The sequence below is a fragment of the Plecotus auritus genome (assembly GCF_963455305.1).
Source record: "Plecotus auritus genome assembly, chromosome: 9".
NCBI classification, from domain to species: domain Eukaryota; kingdom Metazoa; phylum Chordata; class Mammalia; order Chiroptera; family Vespertilionidae; genus Plecotus; species Plecotus auritus.
The window spans coordinates 112,312,695-112,338,047 of record NC_137783.1 but is presented as its reverse complement, the minus strand read 5'-3'; the positions used below and the strand labels follow the sequence as shown (position 1 = coordinate 112,338,047).

The window sequence follows — 25,353 nt, the reverse complement described above, 5'->3', positions numbered from 1 at the left end:
GGCTGTAGCCATCTTGGTTGGGATTAACTTGCATACTCGCTCCTGATTGGCTAGTGGGCATGGCTAGTGGGCGTGGCAGAGTGATGGTTAATTTGCATATTACTCTTTTATTAGATAGGATATACACATATATGTATATATATATATATGAGTGTGTGTGTGTGTGTACACACACACACACACACACACACATATATATATATATCGCCCTAGCCAATTTGCCTAAGTGGATAGAGCACAGGCCCACAGGCTGAGGGGTTGTGTTCGATTCCAGTCAAGGGCACATACCTCAGTTGCAAGCTCGACCCCAGGCCCAGATAGGGAGGCAACCAATAGATGTCTCTCTCACACATCGATGTTTCTCTCTGTGTGTGTCTCTCCCACTCCCTCTAAAAATCAAATGAGGGATATATATATGTATATATATCCTATATAATAAAGAGGTAATATGCAAATTGACCATCACACCCTCACAAGATGGCAGCGTCCACAGTGGGGGCGGGGCCGGCTGCTCTGCCGCTGATGGCAGCTGCCCAGCCGCCCAGGGCCAGCCCGAGGCACAGGCAAACCTCGGATGGCAGCTGCCCTTAAGCCTGAGGCACAGGTGGGCCGGCAGAGGCTTGCACTGCTGGCAGTGGCAGCAGCAGGTGTGATGGGGGTGTCGCCTTCCCCTGATAGCCGGGTCACCTTCTGACCCTGAGGGCTCCCAGACTGTGAGAGGGGGCAGGCCAGGCTGAGGGATCCCCCCCTCCAGTGCATGAATTTTTATGCACCGGGTCTCTAATATACAAATATATACACACACACACACACACACACACACACACATATATATATTTATAAAAGCGTAATATGCTAAGTAGACCAGACAGCTGGAAGACCTTCCAGATGACCTTCTGGACGAAGCTGGGGCTGTGAGGGCTGAGGCAAGCTGCCACGGCTGCGAGGGCCGAGCCCCTTACATGAATTTCGTGCATCGAGTGTTTAGCATGTTTATAATGCCCCTGGTTTAGATATAGGTCAAGTCTGTGCACAGTCTATCTCAGTCCAATTCTTTCTCTCCTACATACTTGATGCACTGCCCTTTTCACCTATTCGATGATGCAGTATCTATATATATATAAAAGCCTAAGCGACCGAATGACCAGTGGACAAGTCGCTATGTCACACACTGACCACCAGGGGGCAGACGCTAAATGCAGGAGCTGTCCCCTGCTGGTCAGTGCGCTCCCACAGCCAACCTCCCGCAGTCCCTCCCCCCGGCCAGCTGGCCCCAATCATCCCCAATCGCCCCCGATCACTGGCCAGTTCTGAGGGACCCCACCCATGCACAAATTCGTGCACTGGGCCTCTAATATATATATATGTCCCCCCCCCCCCCCGCCCAAAATGGGTCTTGAAGAATGAGCAGGTACATACATAAGGTAGAGAAGATGGGGAGGACATTCCTGATAAAGGGAACAGAATATTACAAGGATCTGAGATAGAAAAACATCTGTCATGCTTCAGGAACTGCAAGCAGTGTGGTCTTGTGCTATTTAAGACCCGACTTCTCAAACAGGACTGCAAAGCCTCCAAGAGAAGAAAGGAAGAGAAAGAAGAAAGAGTGCTGAAAAGCAGGTGAAATAGCAAATATGCATCCCGCCTCCTCTGCCTCCTTTCCCCAGACTCTGCCTTACACACATCCCTCTTCCACACCACACACACCCTGACAACTCTGGGAAGGAAAAAACTCCCCCTACTCTAAGGTCAGTAGCTCCAGAATCCCCAACTGAAGAAGCAAGTCTTCTACTGAAAAAGAGAAATGAGAACCTTAAGTCTCTGGAAAAGGGACATTAAGTACTAATTTACAAAGGTCCAACCAACTAACCTTAGTAGACATGCAACTTTGAACTGCTGAGGGAATCTCATCCACCCCCTAAGCCCATATCCAATGCCTTTTTCACTCCAACTCATTTCTAGTGAGCCATCTCCAGCTTCTGTCCCCCTGAGGATGCTGTGGGAGCAAAAGTAAGAAAGGCAGTCCAATAAATCAGAGCTGACTGGTGCTTTAAAAATGACTTTAGCTACGGTTATAGTGTTGTCTCATGCTAAGAACAAAAATAAATTTCAGAGGGGAAAAAAATGACTCTACTAGGACACATTTCTGAACCCCAGCCATGCTGAGAATCCGTGGGTTATTGACACAGAGAGGCCAGGCAGACAAGTCAAAGTAAACAAGGCCAAAGAAGCCATGGAAACAAGACGACACACAAGAACTGAAGTTTATAACCACGTTGGGAAACAGATAGGAGTGGAAGAGAGGCATGGCCCTTAGAGTCAGACCTGAGCCACCACTTACTAGCTTCACTGAACCTTTAGTTTTCTCTTCAATAAATGAGACATTAGTATTTACCTCAGAGCATTACTGGGAATATTAAATGAAGTAAAGAATATAAACCACCTAGCCTGAGGCATAGAGTCAGTGTTTAAATAACTTTACTTCCCTTCCCTTTAACCAGAGCCACAATAGTGTACTGTTCCACAATTAGGGAGGTGTGGCCTCATTCACAACACAGTGTATGTGAACAGCACATCCTGGAATTATGCAATGCACAGTCCAAGATAGGCAGCCTCTAAGACTTTTGTCTATAAGTAGTGCCGGAACTCGGAAAAAGAGCTAAAATACCAATGGAGGTGTATTCAAGACAATGGATGGGTCTGAGACCACACAATCAATCCCAATAACAAATACAATACACCAGGAAAATAAAGCTCTGAAAATCAACTTTATCTCAGAAAGCCTCTTCCATGTTCTTACTGGGGTAAAAGCCAATTTCTGGACCTCCATCAACCTCAAGTCTGCAGATGAACCCCATCAACCAAGGATCTGGTGAGTGTGAAGCCAGGGATAAGAGCAAACAAATGCTGCAAGTCTCCAACTGAGGTCTATGTCCTCTCTGCTTGACAGGTGGGTCAAACACTCAAGGACAGGCAGTTTCTCTAAAGGTGTTAAGTCCTGTCACATGGGACCCAGGAGACTGAGTCCAAGATCTAAGGTGACCTTAGTACCCTGGTTACCAAAGAGGGATGGCACTGCTACTGAGTTTCTCCAGGGCAGGTAAGAATTGCTTTTTATGTCCCCAGACCCTAGCACACTGCATGATATTATCTATCAATTATAAATGGTTGCTTAAGAAATGAACCAGCCCTGGCTGGGTAACTCAGTTGGTTAGACTAGAGCATCATCCCGATATACCAAAGTTGTGGGTTTGATCCCCAGTCCGGGCACATACAAGCATCAACCAATGAATGCATGAATAAGCAGAACAACCAATCAGTGTTTCTCTGTCTCTCTTCCAAAAATAAATTTAAAATTAATTAAATGAACAAATATGGACATGGCCTTATCTTTAACACCTGGCCGCTTTGCATCTATAGTACTCTACCTTTTTTAACCCCAGTTACTTAGCTAATTCTTCTTAATTCTCAGGACTCAAATGTCATTTCCTCAGGTAATGTGAGGTCTTCCCTGACACCCTAAACAATATTAAGTTCTCTTGCAAAATGTACTCTGTTATCACATCCCTATTTCTACTTCATGACATTTATCAGATTTTACTGTGATTATTTGGTTCATTTTTACCTTCCCTACAACGCTATAAGCTCTAGGAGAGCAGAAACCATATCTGTTTTGTTCAGTGTACTGATTCCCAGGGCATAGTACAGTATTTGGGCATAGAGGGAGTGCCCAATATGTTAGAATGGTTGAATACATCAATGAAGGAATGAGAGCGCTCCAGTCCAAAATGACTCTGGGGTAATTGGGGGTTCAAAACTGTTTGTAGAGCCCTACAAACTGTCAATAGTCATATTTTGACTAGAATCTTAATGTAGTCTACAAACGCCCATGTGTAGAAGATGACAGCAGATTTGATGAACAGAACAAAGAACAATTTGTATGATAGGAAGTAAGGAGATATAAAGTAGGAGTTAAGAAGTAGAAACCGCCCTGACTGGTTTGGCTCAGTGGATAGAGCGTCTGCCTGCGGACTTAAGGGTCCCAGGTTCGATTCTGGTCAAGGGCATGTACCTTGGTTGCTTGCGGGCACATCCCCGGTGGGGGGTGTGCAGGAGGCAGCTGATGGATGTTTCTAACTCTCTATCCCTCTTCCTTCCTCTCTGTTAAAAAAATCAATAAAATATATTTTAAAAAAAAAAAAAAGAAGTAGAAACCCCAGCTGTGAGTGCCTTGAATGCCATACAAAGGAATATGGTTCATTAGCCTGCAGGAAAGTCACTATCTGACCTGGTTCACTAAGATCACATAGGCCTATGGTAGGTACTATCCTGCTACAGCCATCACTTTGTTGCCCACAGACTGACAGGCCTTCTTCCCCTTCCTTTAGTTTTACCCTAATTTCTCTGAGCTTTATGTGATCATTAAAAAACACAAGTGCCCCCCAAAACAGGTTAATTTTTTTAATCCCCCCTAAGGCATAGGAGTATTATTTCCTCGTAAATGCTAAGCACTTTCACTTGACCTGATACAGCACAGAGACAAAAGAGGCCAGAGGCTAAGGCTGCTCATACAGACTTGCGTCCACACTGTCACCTAAAAGGGGATGGGCAGAAAAATTATGAGCAGGCAACCTGCTGAGAGTAGAGAGGTGGGGAAGAGCTGAGGCTCTCCCAGAACTTCAGATCTATTAATAGCCTGGTCACGTGATCACAGAGGCACAGGATTGTCTGTAAACTTGATAACCTAAGCCAAAGACAGACAATTTAGGGCTGGAGTATGTTCCAGACCAAGCACTACAGTCTTGGGTCCACTCTAAATTATGTAATGTGGGAGCAAACCAAAGCAACCAGAGGTAAGGTGTTGACTCTTCACAAGATGCAGGGAAGGAAACTGCAGAATAAATCCCTCACCCTCTCAACCCTGCTGGCTTTGTTACAGTAGGTCTCAGATGGGGCTTGGCCTTTGTAGGGATTTCAATTTGCCCTTGGAAAGATTTTCACTCACTCTACCCTGACAGACTGTCACCTTGGACAAGTCACTGTTTTTTAGGCTTGGGTCTAACATTTGAAACTCAGGAAGGCTAGGCCAGATGATCCCTACATCTTGATGAGTTTGCTCACAGATCTTAATTTCAAAGCACCAGCCCTACTTTATGAGAATCCCAAAGTCTAAAACACTGTGTTCTAGAGACGAAGAGAGAAAAGTCTCAGGTATACTGTTCTGCCACCAGCCTCAGACACTCCACCAGGAATGGAGGCAAAGAACATAATGAACTGGGAACAAGCCATCACAACCTCTCAAAATCCCAGCACCGTCAGCCTCCGAAGGCCATCATCTCATAACACCCAGGAATGAGCTCAATAAATATAAGCAAATGACCTCATGGCATCGGAATGTGGATGCTAGTTGCCAGTTCCTATATAGTTTCTTAAAGACCTGGAGCAGAGGTCTGCCTGCTTTAAAATAAAAAAGGAAAAGTGGAAAAAAAGGGCCATATTTCCTGTCTTTTCCAATCTCAGTGCCACAATTAGAGGAAAAGCAAAGCAGGACATCTGTAAGAAACTTACCAAGAGCCATAAAGTTTTTAGGTGGAACATCTGAGATTTAAATACAGTTCTATATGTGTGTGTGTGTGTGTGTGTGTGTGTGTGTGTGTGTGTATGGAACTGTCTGTGGATGTATGAGCTTTTCTTTATTCCATCAATAGCCTCATGAGGAAGACTCAAGAAGTGATGGCTTCCAGAACACCAGGAAAACTGTGGCACCAGGAAGGAATGCAAGTTCTTGTCAGCATTTTGGAGCTCTGTAAGGTGCCCTTCTACGTGCATGTACATGCAAACACACAAAATCACACTCACACATCCCAAAGCTAAACTAAAATTTCCACACAACCCAGATAAGCCAAGTGAATTTAAAAGACAGAACAGGAGCGTGTGGGTCTCTTCCCTCTTGCAGCCATCGTAGGAGCGCCAGCAGTCAAAATGAAGTTAATCCCTTCATGACTTCTGACCGGAGCAAGAACCATAAAAGGCATTTCAATGCACCTTCCCACATTCGAAGGAAGATTATGTCTTTTCCTCTTTCCAAAGAGCTGAGAGAGAAGTACAATGTTTGATCCATGCCCATCCAAAAGGATGATGAAGTTCAGGTTGTTCGAGGACATTACAAAGGGCAGCAAATTGGCAAAGTAGTCCAGGTTTACAGGAAGAATTATGTCATCTACATTGAATGAGTGCAATGAGAGAAAGCTAATGGTACAACTGTTCATGTGGGTATTCACCCCAGCAAGGTGGTATCACTAGACTAAAGCTGGACAAAGACCGCAAAAAGATCCTTGAACGTAAAGCCAAATCTCACCAAGTAGGAAAGGAAAAGGGAAAATACAAGGAAGAAATAATTGAGAAGATGCAGGAATAAAGTAATATTATATACAACTTTCATTAAAAACTTAAAATGAAAATAAAAATAAAAAAAATAAAAGACAGAACAGTTCCCAAGCCAGTAATATTTCACTGTTATACAAGATTACATCTGTATTAGCATATCTAAAGAAAAAATTTGTCCTTTATCAGGGAGGTTGGTCAGCCATGAAAGCTGGAATAAAGCAGAGTCACAAGCACACATATTGACAGACACACTATTGGGTTCACCGGCAGAATAAGCTCACCATTCATTCATTCCACAAAGGTTTACTGAGCACCTACTAAATGCCAGGCACAATTCTAGGCCCGGAATACAGTGATCCTAACTTAGCACTCTCAAGGAGAGAGGTAGCCAACAAAATCCAAGCATTCCAGTTGTTTTCCCATGATCTTCCCATTCCTACTGTGAGATGAATGTATTAGGCTACTTATTATAGCCGCTGTATCACCCAGAGTTTTTAGTGCCAAGAGCAACTTAGTTAGCAAATTAACAACCAAAACTGATGCTGGCTAGTCTAAGCAGAAGGAGAACTTATTAAGAGAAGCTCATTTTCGGCCCAGCCGGTTGAGTGTTGACCTATGAACCAGAAGATCTCATTTCAATTCCCCGTCAGGGCACATGCCCGGGTTTGTGGGCTTGTTCCCCAATGTGAGGTGTGCAGAGGCAGCCAATCAATGATTCTCTCTCATCACTTATGTTTCTATCTCTTTCTCCCCCTCCCTTCCTCTCTGAAATAAATGAAAAAAATTTTTATTTATTTTTTTAAAGAGAAGCTCATTCTCACCTGGAGAAGTAGGAAACCAGAGATGATGCCAACCAAGGACAACGCCCAAAACCAGGCAGCAGAACAAGTCTAGTCAGCACATATCTGCTTCCACTGCCAACCTCCACTATCCTCAGCCACCATAATATAGCCACTGTGATACCACTACTATAGCTGCTCCAGGAATTCCATCTTGCTATATACACTACCACCACTGCAGTCTCTGCTCCTTTGCATCACCAGCTCTTGAGGGTCAAAGTCCATAGTGAATGGATGAGACTGAAAGAATCTATGGCAAGCTACAAAAGAAGTTGAAAGTAAATGTCTGGCATTGTGAGTGAAGAAATTCTTAGACAGAGGAAAGCATAATAAATATTCATTTTTAGTCACTTTGGCATTCATCTAAGGCCCTTAATTCAGACCCTATGTTCACCATAACCTTTATGACTAAAATTTGGTGTTCCATGGTACCCAAACATAGAAAAATGTACTGGTTATACCAACATAGGCATTTCAGTATATGTGACAGTTCTATTTGTCAAAGTAAACTTAAAAATTGGCATTCTAGTTTTATGTATCAGCCTTGTGAACTTTGTTAAGAGAGTCTGCTTGAAGAGATAAATATTCTCAGTGCACTGACAAAATCTGAACCTTCAAAAAGTGAAATACTGTCCTGGTTGGTTTGGTTCAGTGGATAGAGCATCAGCCTGCAGACTGAAGGGTTCCAGGTTCGATTCCGGTCAAGGGCACATGCCCAGGTTGCAGGCTCAATCCCCAGTAGGGGGCATGCAGAAGGCAGCTCATCAATCCATCAATGATTCTCTCTCATCATTGATGCTTCTAACTCTCTCTCCTTCTCCCTTCTTTTCTGAAATAAATAAAATCCTATCTAATAAAAGAGTAATATGCAAATTGACCATCACTCCGCTACACCCACAAGCCATGCCCACCAGCCAATCAGGAGCGAGTATGCAAATTAACCCAACCAAGATGGCTGTGGCCACGGAGCGAGCAGGAGGCTTGGGTTACCCCGGTAATGGAGGAAGCCAAGCTTCCTGCACACCCTGGCCACCCAGGCCTCTGCTCAAGGCTACAAAGTTTCAATTATAGAAGATAAATATATCCCAACAAAAATGGCTGCAGCCACGGAGCAAGCAGGAGGCTTGGATTTCCCTGGCGATGGAGGAAGCCAAGCTTTCCGCCCACTCTGGCCGGCCCTGGGCTCCACTCAAGGCTACAAAGTTTCAATTATCCTATCTAATAAAAGAGTAATATGCAAACTGACCGTCACTCCAAGACACAAGATGGCCGCCCCCAGTGGTCAAAGATGGCTGCCCCCATGTGGACAAAAGATGGCCGCCACAAGATGGTCTGCAGGGGAGGACAGTTGTGGGCAGTTAGGGGTGATCAGGCCAGCAGAGGAGGGCAGTTGGAGGTGACTAGGCTGGCAAAGGAGGGCAGTTGGGGGAGACCAGGCCAGCAAGGGAGGGCATTTGGGGGGAACCAGGCTTGCAGGGGAGGGCATTTGGGGAGGGGGACCAGGCCTGCAGGGGAGGACAGTTGGGGGGGGACCAGGTCTGCAGGGGAGGGCAGTTGGGGGGACCAGGCCAGCAGGGGAGGGCAGTTGTGGGCAATCAGGCAAGCAGGGAGGGCAGTTAGGGGAGAACAGTTCAGCAGGGGAGGGAAGTTGGGGGGGGACCAGGACTGCAGGGGAGAGCAGTTGGGGGGGACCAGGCCTGCAGTGAAGGGCAGTTGGGGTGGGACCAGGCCTGCAGTGGAAGACAGTTGGGGGGAACCCAGGCCTGCAGGGGAGGGCAGTTGGGGGAGACCAGGCCTGCAGGGGAGGGCAATTGGGGGGGACCATGCCTGCAGGGAAGGGCAGTTGTGAGTGATCAGGCCAGCAGGGAGGGCAGTTAGGGGTGACTGGGCCAGGAGAGGAGGGCAGTTGGGAGAGATCAGGTCTGCAGGGGAGGGCAGTTAGGGGCAATCAGGCCAGCCGGGGAGAAGTTAGGTGTCGACCAGGCTGGCAGAGGAGTGGTTAGGGGGTGATCAGGCTGGCAGGCAGAAGCGATTAGGGGCAATCAGGCTGAGGCAGACGAGCGGTTGGGAGTCAGCAGTCCTGGGTTGTTAGAGGGATGTCCGACTGCCCATTGGGAGCCAGCAGTCCTGGATTGTTAGAGGGATGTCCGACGGGCGGTCAGACATCCCTCAAGGGGTCCCAGATTTGAGAGGGTGCAGGCTGGGCTAAGGGACACCCCCCATGCACGAATTTCATGCACCGGGCCTCTAGTATATATATATATTTTTTTTAAAAAAGTTAAATACTAACAAGCATTAACTGAGCACTTCATATGTGAAAGATTCTCTCCTAAGCACAATTTATGGATTACCTACCTTTTCATATCAACCTTATAAACTGGGTACCATTCTCCCCTCTTAACCTAAGAGAAGTTAAAGTAAACTTACCTAAGAATATGCAGCTAATAAATCAAGGAGTCCAGGATTTGAACCCAGGTAGTATGACACCATACTTAAGCTTTTGTTGACTCCCCAAATTATAACCCTTGTTAGGTGGTGGTTTTGCTCACTACAGTGTTTCTGGTGGGTGACAGATTGGCAGGAAGACACAATCCTATGTCCTCCACCCCAAATTAAAGTCTTGATTTAATTAGCTGCAGATATAAAATCTTATTGGAAGAGAGAAGACTGTCCACACAGGACAAGAGCAGATGAAACAACTAAGTGAGGCTTTGCTTGGCTTCCAGATTCTCTAACTCAGCCTTGGGCAAACTACGGCCCGTGGGCCGGATCCGGCTGTTCTATCCGGTTCTCTTGCTCTTCCCTCTGCTCCTTTACTTTGAATTTATATTAGTTCACATAAACACTCCATCCATGCTTTTGTTCCGGCCCTCTGGTCCAGTTTAAGAACCCATTGTGGCCCTCGAGTCAAAAAGTTTGCCCATCCCTGCTCTAACTGCAGCTGCTGACAGTACTATCCACACAAGGTAATCTTTGCTGGACTTAGAGCTCAATTCTTATTATGTTATAACCTTTTATTTATATTCAGGGATTATGCCTACTTTTATACAAACAATATATTAAGACAGTCATTTCCAAAGTGGGATGCATGAGACTTTACAATGAAAGCAGAGAAAGAAAAATTAAAAATCTTTATTAGTTCTTAACCTTAAAATATATGAATTATGCTTTACCAGTATTAACTGTACAGACTAACAATGTACCCTCAGATATTTCCATATCATTTATCACAAGGTGTCCTGAGAATAGAGTGGGAGCTCCACAGTGCTAGAGGGAGAACATCAGTGTCTGGAGTGACTCCAGGATACTATGACATACTGCAGTTAATGCATGTCTGATTAAACAAACTTGTGAATTACAGTTTTTATTTCTCCCCACCCCCGAAAGTAAACCAACCTTCACCATGCAGATAAATGATTTTAAAGGATTATTGCAAATAAATGAGCAAAACACAAAAAAATAATTCGCATGGATTACAGGTGATATTAAAATAACACACAAAAATAAACAGTAATAAGAAAGTGACAAAACTGATCCTTCTATTCCTAGTATAAGCTCTCTATCAAGGTAAAAACGAACTAATTGGTTGAAACAATAAGTTGGCAAAAAAATTCAAAATTATCAAAGACTACTTAAAATGTGGATTTATATTTATTATTAATAATGAACTGCATCCTTAGTTTATATTGTGCCTTAATATATTAAATCAGGAGTCAGCAAACATTTTCTGTAGAGGGCAAGATACTAAATATCTTAGGCTCACAGGCCATACATTCCCCATTATAACTAAACCAGAGGCCCGATGCATGAAATTCGTGCAAGGGGCTTGGCCCTCACAGCCACGGTGGCTTGCCTCGGGGGGCTGCCTCGGCCCTCATAGCCCTGGCTTTGTCTGGAAGGTCATTCGGCTGTCCCGTCTAATTAGCATATTATGCTTTTATTATTATAGATAACTCTGCCATTATAGTACAAAAGTAGCCACAGGCAATATGTAAACAAATAAATGTGGCTGTGTTAAAAAAAAAAAAAACTTTCTTTATAGAATGAGGCATAGTTTTCTGGTCCTTGTATTAACTCATGATGAAATAAAGCTGTCATGATGAAAAACACATCTAAAAAATAAATCTAAAGATAAACCTCTATAAATTGTATTTGAAGTTTGAAATCTGGACATAATCCAATTAAGAAGTCTTTTAATAGGATTCCTGCTTAATAGTGGGGGGGAAAGGCACATATTCATTGGTCAAACACTATTACTTCTTGCTGCAATAAAAAATAGGATTAAATAGTACATGAAAAGTAAATTTTTAAACTGCACTCAATTGTCAGCAAATGCTATTTGAACAATATACAGGGCATCCAAAAATATATATATGTACACTTTAACAGTTGATATCTCAATTGATGTTTTCCAATTTAACCCATTGGAAATAGTAATTATTCAAAGTGTGTATACATTTCTGGGACACCCTGTATACAAAATAGTTCTTAACATTTTTTTAAAAATATGTTTTTATTAATTTCAGAGAGAGGATGAGAGAGGGAGAGAGGGATAGAAATATCAATGATGAGAGAAAATCATTGATCCTCTGTCTGCTTCACACTCCCTACTGGGAATGGAGCCCGCAACCAGGGCATGTACCTTGACCAGGAACCAAACCAAGACCTCCTGGTTTATGGGTCTATGCTCAATCACTGAGGCACACCAGCTGGGCCCTTAACAATTTTTAAATAAATATTATAAAAAAACCAAGATGGCGGCATAGGTAAACACCTAAACTGCTGCCTCGCACAACAATTTCAAAACTACAACTAAAAGACAGAACGGACACCATCCAGAACCACAGGAAAGCTGGCTGAGTGAAAATTCTACAACTAGAAGGAAAGAGAAAAGCTCACAGAGAATTGGAGGTACGGCAAAGGGTCTTTGTGCGCGCAGAGAGGAAGGGCGGCTGAGAGCCTGGCTGACTTTCTCTGGCGGAAGGGGGAAGGAAGCCTCCGACCGCACTGAACCCCAGTTCTGACTGCACTGAACCCCAGTTCCGGGCGAACCCCTGGGGACCCACGCTCTTACGGGGGGAGTCTGGACTCTCGGGCGGAGACTCGAGCTGGGAAAGGCAGAAGTCTGAAGGCGCACGCGGGCCAGTGCGCACAAAGGCTGCGGAGGTTGCCACAGGCTTTCCCTAGTGGAAGGGAGTCAGAGGCTCCTGACGGCACTGAGCCCCAGTTCTGACTGCAGTGAACCTCAGTTCCAGGCGAGCCCCTGGGGACCCACGCTCTTGTGGGGGGAGTCTGGACTCTCAGGCGGAGACTCGAGCTGGGGAAGGCGGAGGACTGAAAGCGCACATGCGCGCAAGGGCAAGGCTGACAGGAAGCCAAGACTGAGACTCCACCCCATCCAAGCTGAGCACAGAGCCTATTGCAATTTGGCAAGTCTAATCCTATAAGGCTGTCTCCAGCACCGAACTTCTCCCAGCATAGACACAGCTGATCCTTACAGCCAACTGGCCCGGAGGTCAATTCTTCCCAGTGATACCAACAACAATAAAGACTTAATTACAACAAGGCTGTACACACAGTCCACAAAGGGGTGCACCAAGAGTGTCCACCTCAGGTTAACTGGGGAAGCAGACCCACTGGGCCATATTGGAAACCTAGCACAAATATCTACCTTACCAACTCAGGGAATCAATGAAAATGCGGGGTCAAAGAATCAGATCACAAACGAAAGAAATGGAGGAAAACAAACGACTGGATATAGAATTCAAAACCACGGTTATAAGACTTTTTAAGAATATCCTAGAAAAGGCCGATAAATATAACGAGACACTCGAAGATATGAAAAAGGACCAACTAGCCAAAACCGGTTTGGCTCAGTGGATAGAGCGTCGGCTTGCGGACTCAAGGGTCCCAGGTTCGATTCCGGTCAAGGGCATGTACCTTGGTTGCGGGCACGTCCCCAGTGGGGGGCGTGCAAGAGGCAGCTGATCGATGTTTCTCTCTCATCGATGTTTCTAACTCTCTATCCCTCCTATCCCTTCCGCTCTGTAAAAAATCAATAAAATATATTTAAAAAAAAAAAAAAAGGACCAACTAGAAATTAAACATACACTGACTGAAATAAAAAATATTATACAGAGACCCAGAAACAGAATAGAGGAACACAAGAATCAAGTCAAAGAATTGAAATACAAAGAAGCAAAAAACACTCAACCGAAAAAGCAAAAAGCAAAAAAAAAAAAAATCCAAAAAGTTGAAGATAATGTAAGAAGACTCTGGGACAACTTCAAGCGTACCAACATCAGAATTATGGGGGTGCCAGAAGAAGAGAGAGAGCAAGATACTGAAAACCTATTTGAAGAAATAATGACCGAAAACTTCCCCCACCTGGTGAAAGAAATAGACTTACAAGTCCAGGAGGCCCACAGAACCCCAAACAAAAGGAATCCAAAGAGGACCACACCAAGACACATCATAATTAAAATGCCAAGAGCAAAAGACAAAGAGAGAATATTAAAAGCAGCAAGAGAAAAACAGTTAATTACCTACAAGGGAGCACCCATACGACTGTCAGCTGACTTCTCAACAGAAACTATGCAGGCCAGACGGGAGTGGCAAGAAATTTTCAATGTGATGAATAGCAAGAACCTACAACCAAGATTACTCTACCCAGCAAAGCTATCATTCAGAATTGAAGGGCAGATAAAGAGCTTCACAGATAAGAAAAAGCTGAAGGAGTTCATCACCACCAAACCAGTATTATATGAAATGCTGAAAGGTATTCTTAAAGAAGAGGAAGAAGAAAAAAGTAAAGAGAAAAATTATGAACAACAAATACATATCTATCAACAAGTGAACCTAAAAATCAAGTGAATTAAAAACCTGAGGAACAGAATAATCTGGTGAATATAATAGAATCAGGGGCATAGAAAGGGAGTGGACTGATAATTCTCAGGGGGAAAGGGGTATGGGGGGTTCATGAAGAGAATGGACAAAAATCATACACCTATGGATGAGGACAGTGGTGGGGAGGTAAGGGCAGAAGGTGGGGTGGGAAATGGGTGGAGGGGAGCTATGGGGGGGAAAAGGAGAAATAATTGTAATAATCTGAATAAAGATTTATTTAAAAAAAATAAATAAAAAATAAAATAACTTTCATATGGAAAAAATAAAAAATAAATAAATAAATATTATAGCCCTGGCTGGCTCAGTTGATTGAAGAGTTGTCCCGTACACCAAGGGGTGGCAGGTTCAATTCCCAGTCAGGGCACATACCTAGATTATAGGTTTGATCACCAGACATGTATAGGAGGCAACTGATCAACATTTCTTTCTCTCTCTCTCTCTCTCTTTCTCAAATCAATTTTTTAAAATGTCCTCAGGAGCCCTAACTGGTTTGGCTCAGTGGATAGAGCATCAGCCTTCGGACTGAAAGGTCCCAGGTTCAATTCCTGTCAAGGGCATGTACCTTGGTTGCGGGCACATCCCCAGTAGGAGGTGTGCAGGAGGCAGCTGATCAATGTTTCTCTCTCATCGATGTTTCTAACTCTCTATCCCTCTCCCTTCCTCTCTGTAAAAAATCAATAAAATATATTTTTAAAATAAAATAAATAAAAATGTCCTCAGGAGAGGAAAAGGGAGGGGGGAATAGAGGACATCTGTAATACTGTTAACAATAAATAATATGTATTAAAGAATAAAAATAAAAAGTTAAATATTATAAATTATGGAGCATGAGAGATGTTCTATGCAGTAGGATATTTTCTTTCATATGCCAGTTAAAAGTATTTGCTATATTCTGTCAAACATGAAATACAAAAGGAACTGCCTTTTAAGGATCACTAAACGGAAAATGCACAAGAAAAAAACCTCTACAGTATGAGATATATTTTATTAAAATGAAGTTTTATTTTTAAAATAACAAATAAAAAATAGTTTCGGGGAAAACTACTTAAGTATAACCACTGATAAGCAGCTGTAAATCCACAGAGACAAAAAGTAGATTAATGACTAGGGTCTAGAGAACGGGGAGTGACTACTCAGTGGGTTCCTTTTTGGGATGATAAAAATGTTCTGGAATTCGATAGTGGTGATTGTTGCATAAAATTATTTAAAAACCACTGAATTGTACACTTTAAAATGCAAATTTTATGTTATGTAAATTATATCTAAAAGAAACCTGAGTAGCTACTGGCTGCCTAATGGGCTGGCTGGTGTGTGAAAGCAGCTTTCACCCTCACTTTACAATACAAAATCCAGCTCAGGCTCTACACATCTAGTCTACTGAGCCCTTGCAAAATGATTAGGATACAAATACATTTCATCACTCACATTAACCAACACATTGTAAAGTGTCTGAAAGACTCATGGCTTCTTTAAAAAAAAAAAAAAAAAGCACACTTTTGGATATCAGGACTAAGCAAGGTCCTTGGCATCCTCAAGCTCAAGTTATAACTGGCTCTGATTGGAGGGAAAATACAATCTCATCTACAAAAAAAACCCAAGAAGACAGGAAAAAAGAATTTGGGGACTATTGCACTTCCAACAAATAATTATTAAGTAAACTATCTAGCAGTTTTCAAGTTATGCTCTGCAGGACCTTCCTTCCCCCAGCCTCCCAAACTCCCGCCCAGGTTCCTTGGCAATATCAGTTCTTCAAGCAGAACAGTTCTATTTGTATTGTGTTTTAAACACTGGAAATATACTTCTTTTTTAAAATAAAAATGGCTCAATTATGTAGCAGACAGCTATAAATGTTGCTGATTTAAACTACGTCCCAATCTCCAAAACCCTTCTTTGAATAAATGCACCTTGATCTTCTCCTCTGCTCTCAAGCCACATGGTTCCAGGGAAGCTGACTCTGATTCCATGAGTAGAATGTAACTCTGTTGGCCAAGAAAAATCCAGCATTCTTCTGGCCACTATGATTAGTTTAGGATAGGCACAGAACCCAAACCAAAATCATACCCAGGACTACCAGCACCAGCAGGGAAGAGGTATTATTTTTCAATAGTGGTTGCTTAGCTGGTAGAATGCATACCCAAAGCTGATATCTATCTTTGCCACTGTTAAGAATGACATCAGAACAAAGAAAAGCAGAGCCAAGAGAAAAGAAAGTAGGTCCAAATGACATCATTCAAGTCCCTGGATATTGCTGTGTCTAAAGGAAGATCTACTTCTAGGCTTTTTAGTTAGTTCAGTCAATAAGGCCCTCTCTCTTGCTTAAGTCAGTCTGAGTTATATTTCTGTCACCTGCAAAAGAAAGAGTCACAACATCAGCCATAAAAAAGAACGAAATCTTACCATTTGCAACAGCATTGATGGACCTAGAGGCTATGATGCTAAGTGAAATAAGTCAGTCAGAGAAAGACAAATACCATGAGTTCAGTTACATATGGAATCTAAAATATAAATGAACAAACAAAACAGAAACAGACTTATAAATACCGAGAAAAGATTGATAGTAGGCAGAGGGGAGGGGAATTGGGGGACTGGGTAAAAGAGGTGAAGGGATTGAGAAGTACAAATGGGTAGTTACAAAATAGTCACAGGGATATAAAGTGCAGCATATGAAATATAGTCAATAATCCTATATAATAAAAGTGTAATATGCTAAGTGTCCGACCCATCAGTCGACCACTCGACTGTTCAGTGGACCACTTGACCAGTCGCTATGACACACACTGACCACCAGGGGGCAGATGCTCCGACCAGTAGGTTAGCTTGCTGCTGGGGTCCAGCTAATCGGGACTGGGCCAGTTGGGCCAGACACACCCTGGAGCCCTCCCACGGTGGTCCCTCCCCAGCCAGCCAGCCCCCATCGGCCCATTGGGACTGGGCAAGACAGACCAAATCACCAGCCAGGCCGAGGGACCCCACCGTGCACAAATTTGTGCACCGGGCCTCTAGTATTGTAATAAGCATGTATGGTGCCAGGTGGGTACTGGAAAAATCAGGGGGAACACTTTGGGGTATAAATGTCTAACCACTATGCTATACACCAGAAACTAATACAAAATAATATTGCATGTAAACTGTACTTTACAAAAATTTTAAAGGTCACAAAACATGGAATATTATTTGGGAAAATAATTGAGGAACACCCATCTGGTTAATCAAGTCCAAACCTCCATCTGGTCAATAAACCCAAACCTTTGTTATAAATCATAGTTAGGGAAAGAATCTTTTTTAAAAATCTCCCAGAGACTCTCCTTGAATCCCCAGTACATTCCTGAATGTGCACAGCATTTTACAATTTCCAAGTCACTTTCCAATTCATAATCTCATCCAATCTTCAAAAACAAAAGTCAGTATTCACATTGTATATTGGCAGACACTGAGGCTCAGAGAGAACTGAATAACTTGAAGTCATCCAATTTGAAATCAAGGCTTCTGTCTCTAAATTATACCTTTTCACTACTCATTACTGCTTTGCAATTCTCAGCAAGCAATACACAGGGCTGGGAACCTGACTGGGCTCAGTACAGACTTGCTACCTGACAGCATTGTTTCCCTGTCCCTGGCAGCTTTGCTTGTTTCATTCAAGCCTCACCCTGCTCCCTTTCCTCAGAGACTGAGATATAAACAAGCTCATGGCACAGCATCCCAATGCAGGTACAGAATAAAGATGTGTCGCTCAACTGACTGGCAGCCCTGAAAGTCAATGGCCTTACTCACACAGTAGCCGTAGACCTAACAAATGCACATCAGTAGATAAGATCTGAGGAGGAAGAAATGTCTTCTAAGATGCACCTATGGTGATAAACTACACTTAAGCCAACAGTAGCAAACACTCATTAGTGACTGGGAAAACCCCAATAGCATACATTGAATGATTTAAAAATACATTAGACTCACACCATATACAACAATTATTTATGCATAAATGACCTAAATATAAGAGCTAATAAAACATAAAAACAGTTTCCATTACCTTGGATTGGCAAGGTTCTTAGATAAGACATCAAAAGCATGAGCAACAAAAGGAAAAAAATAGATAAATGGGAAGCCAAAAAAACTACTGTACAACAAACATACAAATAAAAAGTGTGTGTGTACATACATATTTTCCAGTTATAAAAAGAATGAAGTTCTCTGGTATATACTACAACATGGACAAACCTATGAACATTATGCTACGTGAAATAAGCCAGACACAAAAGGAAAAATATTGGCTCTGACTGGGTTGCTCAGTTGGTTAGTCTTAGACTCTCGATTCCAATAATTACAGGCTGTTGTTCCTTGTGATTAAGCCCCTATCCCAGTGGTCGGAAAACTCATTAGTCAACAGAGCGGCAAGCCGCGGCTCGCGAGCCGCAGTTTGCCAACCACTGGGTTAGAGCAGCCCCCTGATATGTCAAGGTTGAGGGTTCAATCCTGTTAGGGCACATACAAGAAGCAAACAATGCATAAATAAGTGGAACAACAAATTGATGTTTCTCTCTCTCCCTTCCTCTCTCTCTCTCTCTCTCTCAAAATCAACAATTTTTTTAAAAAGGAAAGCATTGTATGATTCCACTTATATGAAATAAATATCTAAAATAGGCAATTCATGGAGACAGAAAGTAGATTCGAGTTTAGCAGGAACTAGAGGGAAGGAGGAAATAGGAAGATCCTGCTTAATGGGTACAGAGTTTCTATTTGGGCTGTTGAAAAAGGTTTTGAAAACAGCAGTGATAGTTGGACAACACTGTGACTGTAATAAGTGCTACTGAGTTGTACACTTAAAATGGTTAAAATGGCTACAAAATAGTCATGGGATGTAAAGTACAGCATAGGAAATATAGTCAATAACATTGTAATAACTATGTATAGTGCCAGGTGGATACTGGAAATATCGGGGAAAACACTTTGTAAAGTATATGATAGTTCAATCGCTACACTGTATACCTGAAACTAATACAAAATAATAATGATGTAAACTGTAATTGAAAAAATAAATAAATGGCTAAAATGGCAAATTTTCTGTTATATATTTTACCACAATTTTCTTAAAAACTTTTTTAAAAGAATGATATACTGACACATGCTATAATGTAAATGAACCTATAAAATACTAGGCTAAGTTAAAGAAGTCATACACAAAAGGTCACATATTATGATTCCATTAATATGAAATATCGAGGACTGATAAATCATCCATGGAGACAGAAAACTGACTACTGCCAGGGGATAGGGGGAATGGCAAGGAACTGCTTAATAGGTAAGGCACTTTACTCTGGGGTGATGGAAATGTTTGGAACTAGATAGAGGTGGTGGTTACACAACATTGTGAATGTACTAAATATCACTGAATTACTTAATTTAAAAAGTTTACTTTTATGTTATGTGATTTTCACCTCAATAAACATTTTTTACAGTATATGAGAGAATTTGGGAATCAGCTGAGCAACAGAATTAGGGCTAAGAGGAGAGGCAGGGCAAGGCAAAAAATGGTCAGAAACTCAGTGGGTAAGAGACATCCTGGAACAACAGCAAGAAGCAACTTGAGCCCTAGCCGGATTGGCTCAGTGGATAGAGCATCGGCTGGCAGACTGAAGGGTTCCGGGTTCAATTCCAGTCAAGGCCACATGCCTGGGTTGTGGGCTCAGTCCCCAGTGGGGGGCATACAGGAGGCAGCCGATCAATGATTCTCTCTTATCATTGATGTTTCTCTCTCTCTCTCTCTCTCTCCCTCTCCATTCCTCTCTGAAATCAATAAAATATACTTTTTTTTTTTTTTTTTTAAAAAGCAACTTGATGCGGCAGCCTCCCTACATTGGTGAAGATACAGGTCAAGCTGCTATAATTATGAGAACCCCACTTAGAAAAGATTAAATGAAAGAGAGTGTATTTCTCTCAGATAACAACTGAGCAGTTAGCAGTCAGGGACTGAGAGTGGAATTTTGCCATCCTCACTCAACATGATTCTTCTATCTCTGGGACCAAAAGAAATGCTGCAGCTCCTACCATCTCCCAGGCAGCAGGAAGAAGAAAAGGGTAAGAAAAGCACTCATCCACTCTTTGTAAGCACATGACCCAGAAGTGGTAGATACACCACTTTCACTTAGACCCCACTGGTTAGAACTTAGATTTGTGGCCATACTTGATTGAAAAGGAGGTTGGGCAGTATGTGCCCCACAAAAACATAGGTGTTCTATCATTAAAGGAAGAATGTGAGAGTCAATATTGGCAAAGACAACTAACAGTCTGTTATATTCACTTCAGATATTATTTTTATTATTATTACTAGAGTTCCAGTGCACAAAATATGTGCACGGGAGGGGGAGGCAGGACCGCGGGGTCCCCTCAGCCCAGCCTGCACCCTCTCCAAACCGGGACCCCTCAGGGGATGTCCAACTGCCGGTTCAGACATCCCTCTTACAATCTGGGACTGCTGGCTCCTAACTGCTCGCCTGCCTGCCTGATCACCCCTAAATGCTCCCCCGCCAGCCTGATCACCCCTAACCACCTCTGCCTGCCGGCCTGATTACCCCTAACTGCCCCCCCACCGCCAGCCTGGTCTCCCCCTGCTGTCAACCTGGTCGCCCCCAACTGCCCCCCCTGCCAGCCTAATCGCTCCCAACTGCCCCCCCCCCAATGGCCTGATCGCCTCCAACTACACCCCCTGCCGACCTGGTCACCCCACACAGCCTGCTGTTCAGTCGTTTGGTCGTCCCTCACTAACCCCCCTGCCAGCCTGGTCGCCCCTCGCAGCCTGCTGCTCAGCTGTTTGGTCATCCCTCACTAACCCCCCTGCCAGCCTGGTCACCCCACACAGCCTGTGTTCAGTCATCCATCCAGTTGTTTCGGTCATGACGGCCCCTGGCTTTTTATATATTAGGATTATTAGTCTTATTTAACAAAAAACTTATTCCCAAACCCAGCTACCTTGAGGTTTGCAGCTATTATTCAGTGGAACATTTGGCTAGGGTGAAAAGAAAAGAAGAGCAAGACTGTTATGAATTTAGGCCCCTGTTAGCCTTACTACATTGACCAATACCAACATAGCCTATTATCTGCCTTTTGTAACTGGGCATTTATAGTATAGAAATAAGAGTTTCTTCAAAAAACGCAGTGAGAGCTGTCTCTGGGCAATACTGGGTCAGGAAAAAAACAAAGTAGGCCCCTTTTTAAAAATATTCCCAATCTGTGTGGCAATTACACACAAAGCCATTACAATACAGTGAGATAATAAACAGAGAGATATATAAAGTATAATAGAAGAATAACAGCAGGATGGACTGCCTAGGGAGACCAGAGAAGGCTTCAAAAAAGTGGTGATATTAGAGAGCTCAGTATTGAAGGATAAAGAGTTTATCAGCTAGAAAAGGTAGGAAGAAATTCTAAGCTAAATGGAAAGCATAAATAAAAATGAGCGAGTAGAAAAGGGTTTAGGGCAGGGGTGGGCAAACTTTTTGACTCGAGGGCCACAATGGGTTCTTAAACTGGACCGGAGGGCCGGAACAAAAGCATGGATGGAGTGTTTGTGTGAACTAATATAAATTCAAAGTAAAGGATCGGAGGGGAGAGCAAGAGAACCGGATAGAACAGCTAGATCCGGCCCGCGGGCCATAGTTTGCCCACGGCTGGTTTAGGGGGATAAATGATGATGGAAGGAGACTTGACTTGGGGTGGTGAACACACAATACAATATACATATGATGTATTGTAGAACTGTACACCTGAAACCTATATAATTTTATTAACCAATGTCACCCCAATTAATTCAATAAAAGATAAAAACAATCACAGAGAGAGAGAGAGATTTGCTGAAAAGACAATGTGCAGGAGCCAGATCATGGAATGCCATGAACACCAGATTCTGTAGGGAATGGGAAAGCAAGAGAAGGGCCATAGTTAGATTGACTTGTTGAGAAAGAGGACTCTGGTAACCAACAGAAAGGATAGACAAGAAAAGGAGAGAGCTTTAGGCTCACAACCCTACTGCTATGCAGAGTCCCATCCTTGACTTCCCAATGCCACCACTGATAAGTCAAGCCCTTCCAGAAGAAAGGCAATAACAAAACCCCAGACCAAGTCCTACAAAGACTGAGGCAGGACAAGGTTCTTAGTTTTGTTTGATTTTGTTTTTAAGCTTGTCTTATTGAGATAAAATTCACAAAATAAACCATTTTAAAGTAAATAATTCAGTGGCATTTATTACATTCACAATGTTGGGCAACCACCACGGTTCTTAGTTTTTAACAAGGTCCATGAAACCCTATGTGATTTCACTGAGGTCAGGCTCTACCACTGCTCAGGCGGCTCTGCTCAAACTGATGTGCCAGGTACTAGTGGCTTTGGCAAATATCTGCCTTGAGTTCCTAGGCTGCCATACTCTTTTCTAGCCTTTCCTGACCTCAGCTCCCCTGGGAACACAGGGCATAGTGATCAGAAGCAAATTTATTCTGTCTATCCCTATTTAAAACTTTTCAGTGGCTCTGCATTGCCCAAAGAATAAAGTCTCAAATCCTTAACATGACACATGAGACACTCCATAATCAGGCATTTACTGTTTCCCTAGCCTCATCTCCTAAAAATGTTGTCCTAAAATTCCTTCCTCTTATTATGTTTCCCTTGGTACAAGTGACTGCTCAAACATGCTATTTTCTTTCTCTCACCCTGGGAATGGTGTTGTCACCCCCATACACTTTCCCCCATGCTTATCTTACCCCGGGGAAACTTCTTGTTCTTTTTTATCATTCCCTGGGAACAGTTCTTATCCCAGTCTCGATGTATCCTCAGGACCACACTGATCCACAGTTCACTATTCACTATTATCTGGATATGTCATTGACCATATTACATCTCAGAATGACCTTATTCAACCTCTTCCTCTTCTACTTCTGTTATATTCCTTATAACTGCTTCTGCTTCCTCTGTCTGGGTCTCTTATAAGTCCAGGGCTTCACCAGGTCTTTCACTCCAGTTACTGGTACCTGGGTTTTAGAGTAGTCAAAATCAGAGAGACAGAGAATAGAATGGTGGTTGCCAGGGACTGGGGAAAAGGGAAATAGGGGATTGATTGTCTAAATGGGTATAGAGCCCTAGCTGGTTTGGCTTAGTGAATAGAGCATCAGCCTGTGGACTAAAGGGTCCTGGGTTCGAATCCGGTCAAGGGTACTTGCCAGGGATGTGGGTTCGATCCCCAGTAGGGGGCAGGAGGCAGCCAACCAATGATTCTCTCTCATCATTGATGTTTCCATCTCTCTCTTCCTCTCTGAAAGCAATAAAAATGTATTTTAAAATAAATATATAAATAGGTATAGAGGTTCAATTTTATAAAATGAAAAGAGTTATGAAGATGGATGGTGGCTGAATGGTTGCACATTACAAATGTATTTAATACTACTGAACTTTATACTTAGAAATGAGTTATGATGGCAAATTTTATGTCATATATTTTTTACAACAATTTTTAAAAATGGAAAAAAGTTATTGGTACCTGGGACTTGGGAGGGAGATATACTATATCCCAGCCAGCTGAGGATTGGATCCGGATCTTATTCTCCCTTACCTTCTCTTCTAACAGAATGACGTATCTTTAGGATGGCATTTGAACCCAGCCTCATTTTACCCAGAAGATATCTCTGACTCCAACCTCATTTGACTTTGAGAACAGCTCTGACCTAGACCTTCCCAATCACCATACCACAGAGAAAGTCACAATAAGTATACCCTGGAGATGGCTTACACACTGACCTTGGCTGACATTATACCTCAGGAAAGAAACGTGATGTGAAGCAATTGGCCCAAAGCAACCCAATGTTATTCCAAACTAGGGAAAAAAGGTCTTTCCTGGAGAGTGGGAGAGAAAAATTTCCAAATCTTCACCAAACTCTTCTGACTTTCTGTGTATACAAACCAAAGGTGTCTCAAGTGGTGCACAGGAAGATCTCACACAAAGGCCTTGTTCCAGGTGTTTTAGATTTCCAGCTGCTGTAGCCTCACAAATGTCAGTGTGTTCATATGGGAGTGAATGAACAATGTGTTCAGAACACTAAGATTTTGCCTTTCTTCTGGTATGTTTGCCTCTATTCAGCAGCAAAGCAATATTTAGACTGTCATTCTATAATATTTTATTTGGGCTTGCTTGGCAATGTATGTAATGGAAGAGATCTAGCCTTTGTAAATTTCTAGCCACTGAATCTTGGGAAAATCACTTTTCTCATTGGTAAAATGAAATAATAGTGATATCTTATACTATAAGACTTATAGGGTTGTAAAGAAAAGTCAAGACTGTATATATATATATAGTCTAGCAGTGTATCTGGTCCAAAATATTCAACAAATATTTACTAAGCACATACTATATGTCAATTAGTATTCTAGGCATTGAGGATTCAACAGTGAACAAAAATCACTGCTCTTATGGAACTAACAGGGAACAGGGAGTGGAGGGCAAGGTAGAAGGCCTGACAGGTAAATATGTCAGAGGGTGACATGCTATGAAGAAAAATAAAGTAGAAAATATAGCTTGAGGTGGGCTATGGAGAAGGGGTTGCTATTTTTAAACAGAATGATTGAAGGGGGCCATTGAGAAGAAGACATTTGACCAAAAGATCTGAAGTAAGATAATGAGCCACACAGAATGTTAGAAAAAAGGGAAAAACAAGTGCAAAGACCTTGGGGCAAGAGTACATCTTATTCAAAGAATAGTGAGCAAGCAATGGGGCAGGGTGAGCAGATAGAGAGGAGATAAAAATAGGCTAGGTAACCGGAAGCCAAGTTACTCTAAGGACTTCGGCTTTTTCTCTGAGAGATATGGGGAGCCACTAAACAATTTGAACAGAAGAGCTATATGATTGCATTTACATTTTGAAAGGATCGCTCTGGCTGCTCTATTAGAACAAACTATAGGCAGGGAAGGGCAAAAGCAGGAAACTGATTAAGAGGCTATGATCTGAGCCAGGCCGGCATGGCTTAGTGGTTGAATGCTGACCTATGAACCAGGAGGTCACAGTTCAATTCCGCGTCAGGGCACATGCCCGGGTTGTGGGCTCCAGCCCCAGTAGAGGGTGTGCAGGAGGCAGCCGATCAATTATTCTCTCTCACCATTGATGTTTCTCTCTTTCTCCCTCTCCCTTCACCTCTGAACTTAATTTAAAAAAAAAATTTAAACAGGCTATGATCTGAGACAATGATA

General features: G+C 42.8%; 1 protein-coding gene and 1 pseudogene across 15 annotated transcripts in view; one reads left to right on the top strand and one right to left on the bottom strand.

The window, feature by feature from the left end:
* Window positions 1–25,353, bottom strand: part of STIM1 (stromal interaction molecule 1) — a 219,873-nt gene that overhangs the window by 127,396 nt on the left and 67,124 nt on the right. The gene's annotated exons all lie outside the window — the stretch shown is intronic.
* On the top strand, window positions 5,947–6,418 carry LOC308258207 (ribosomal protein uL24-like; annotated as a pseudogene). Its single transcript has one exon. The product of its transcript is annotated as a ribosomal protein uL24-like (transcript).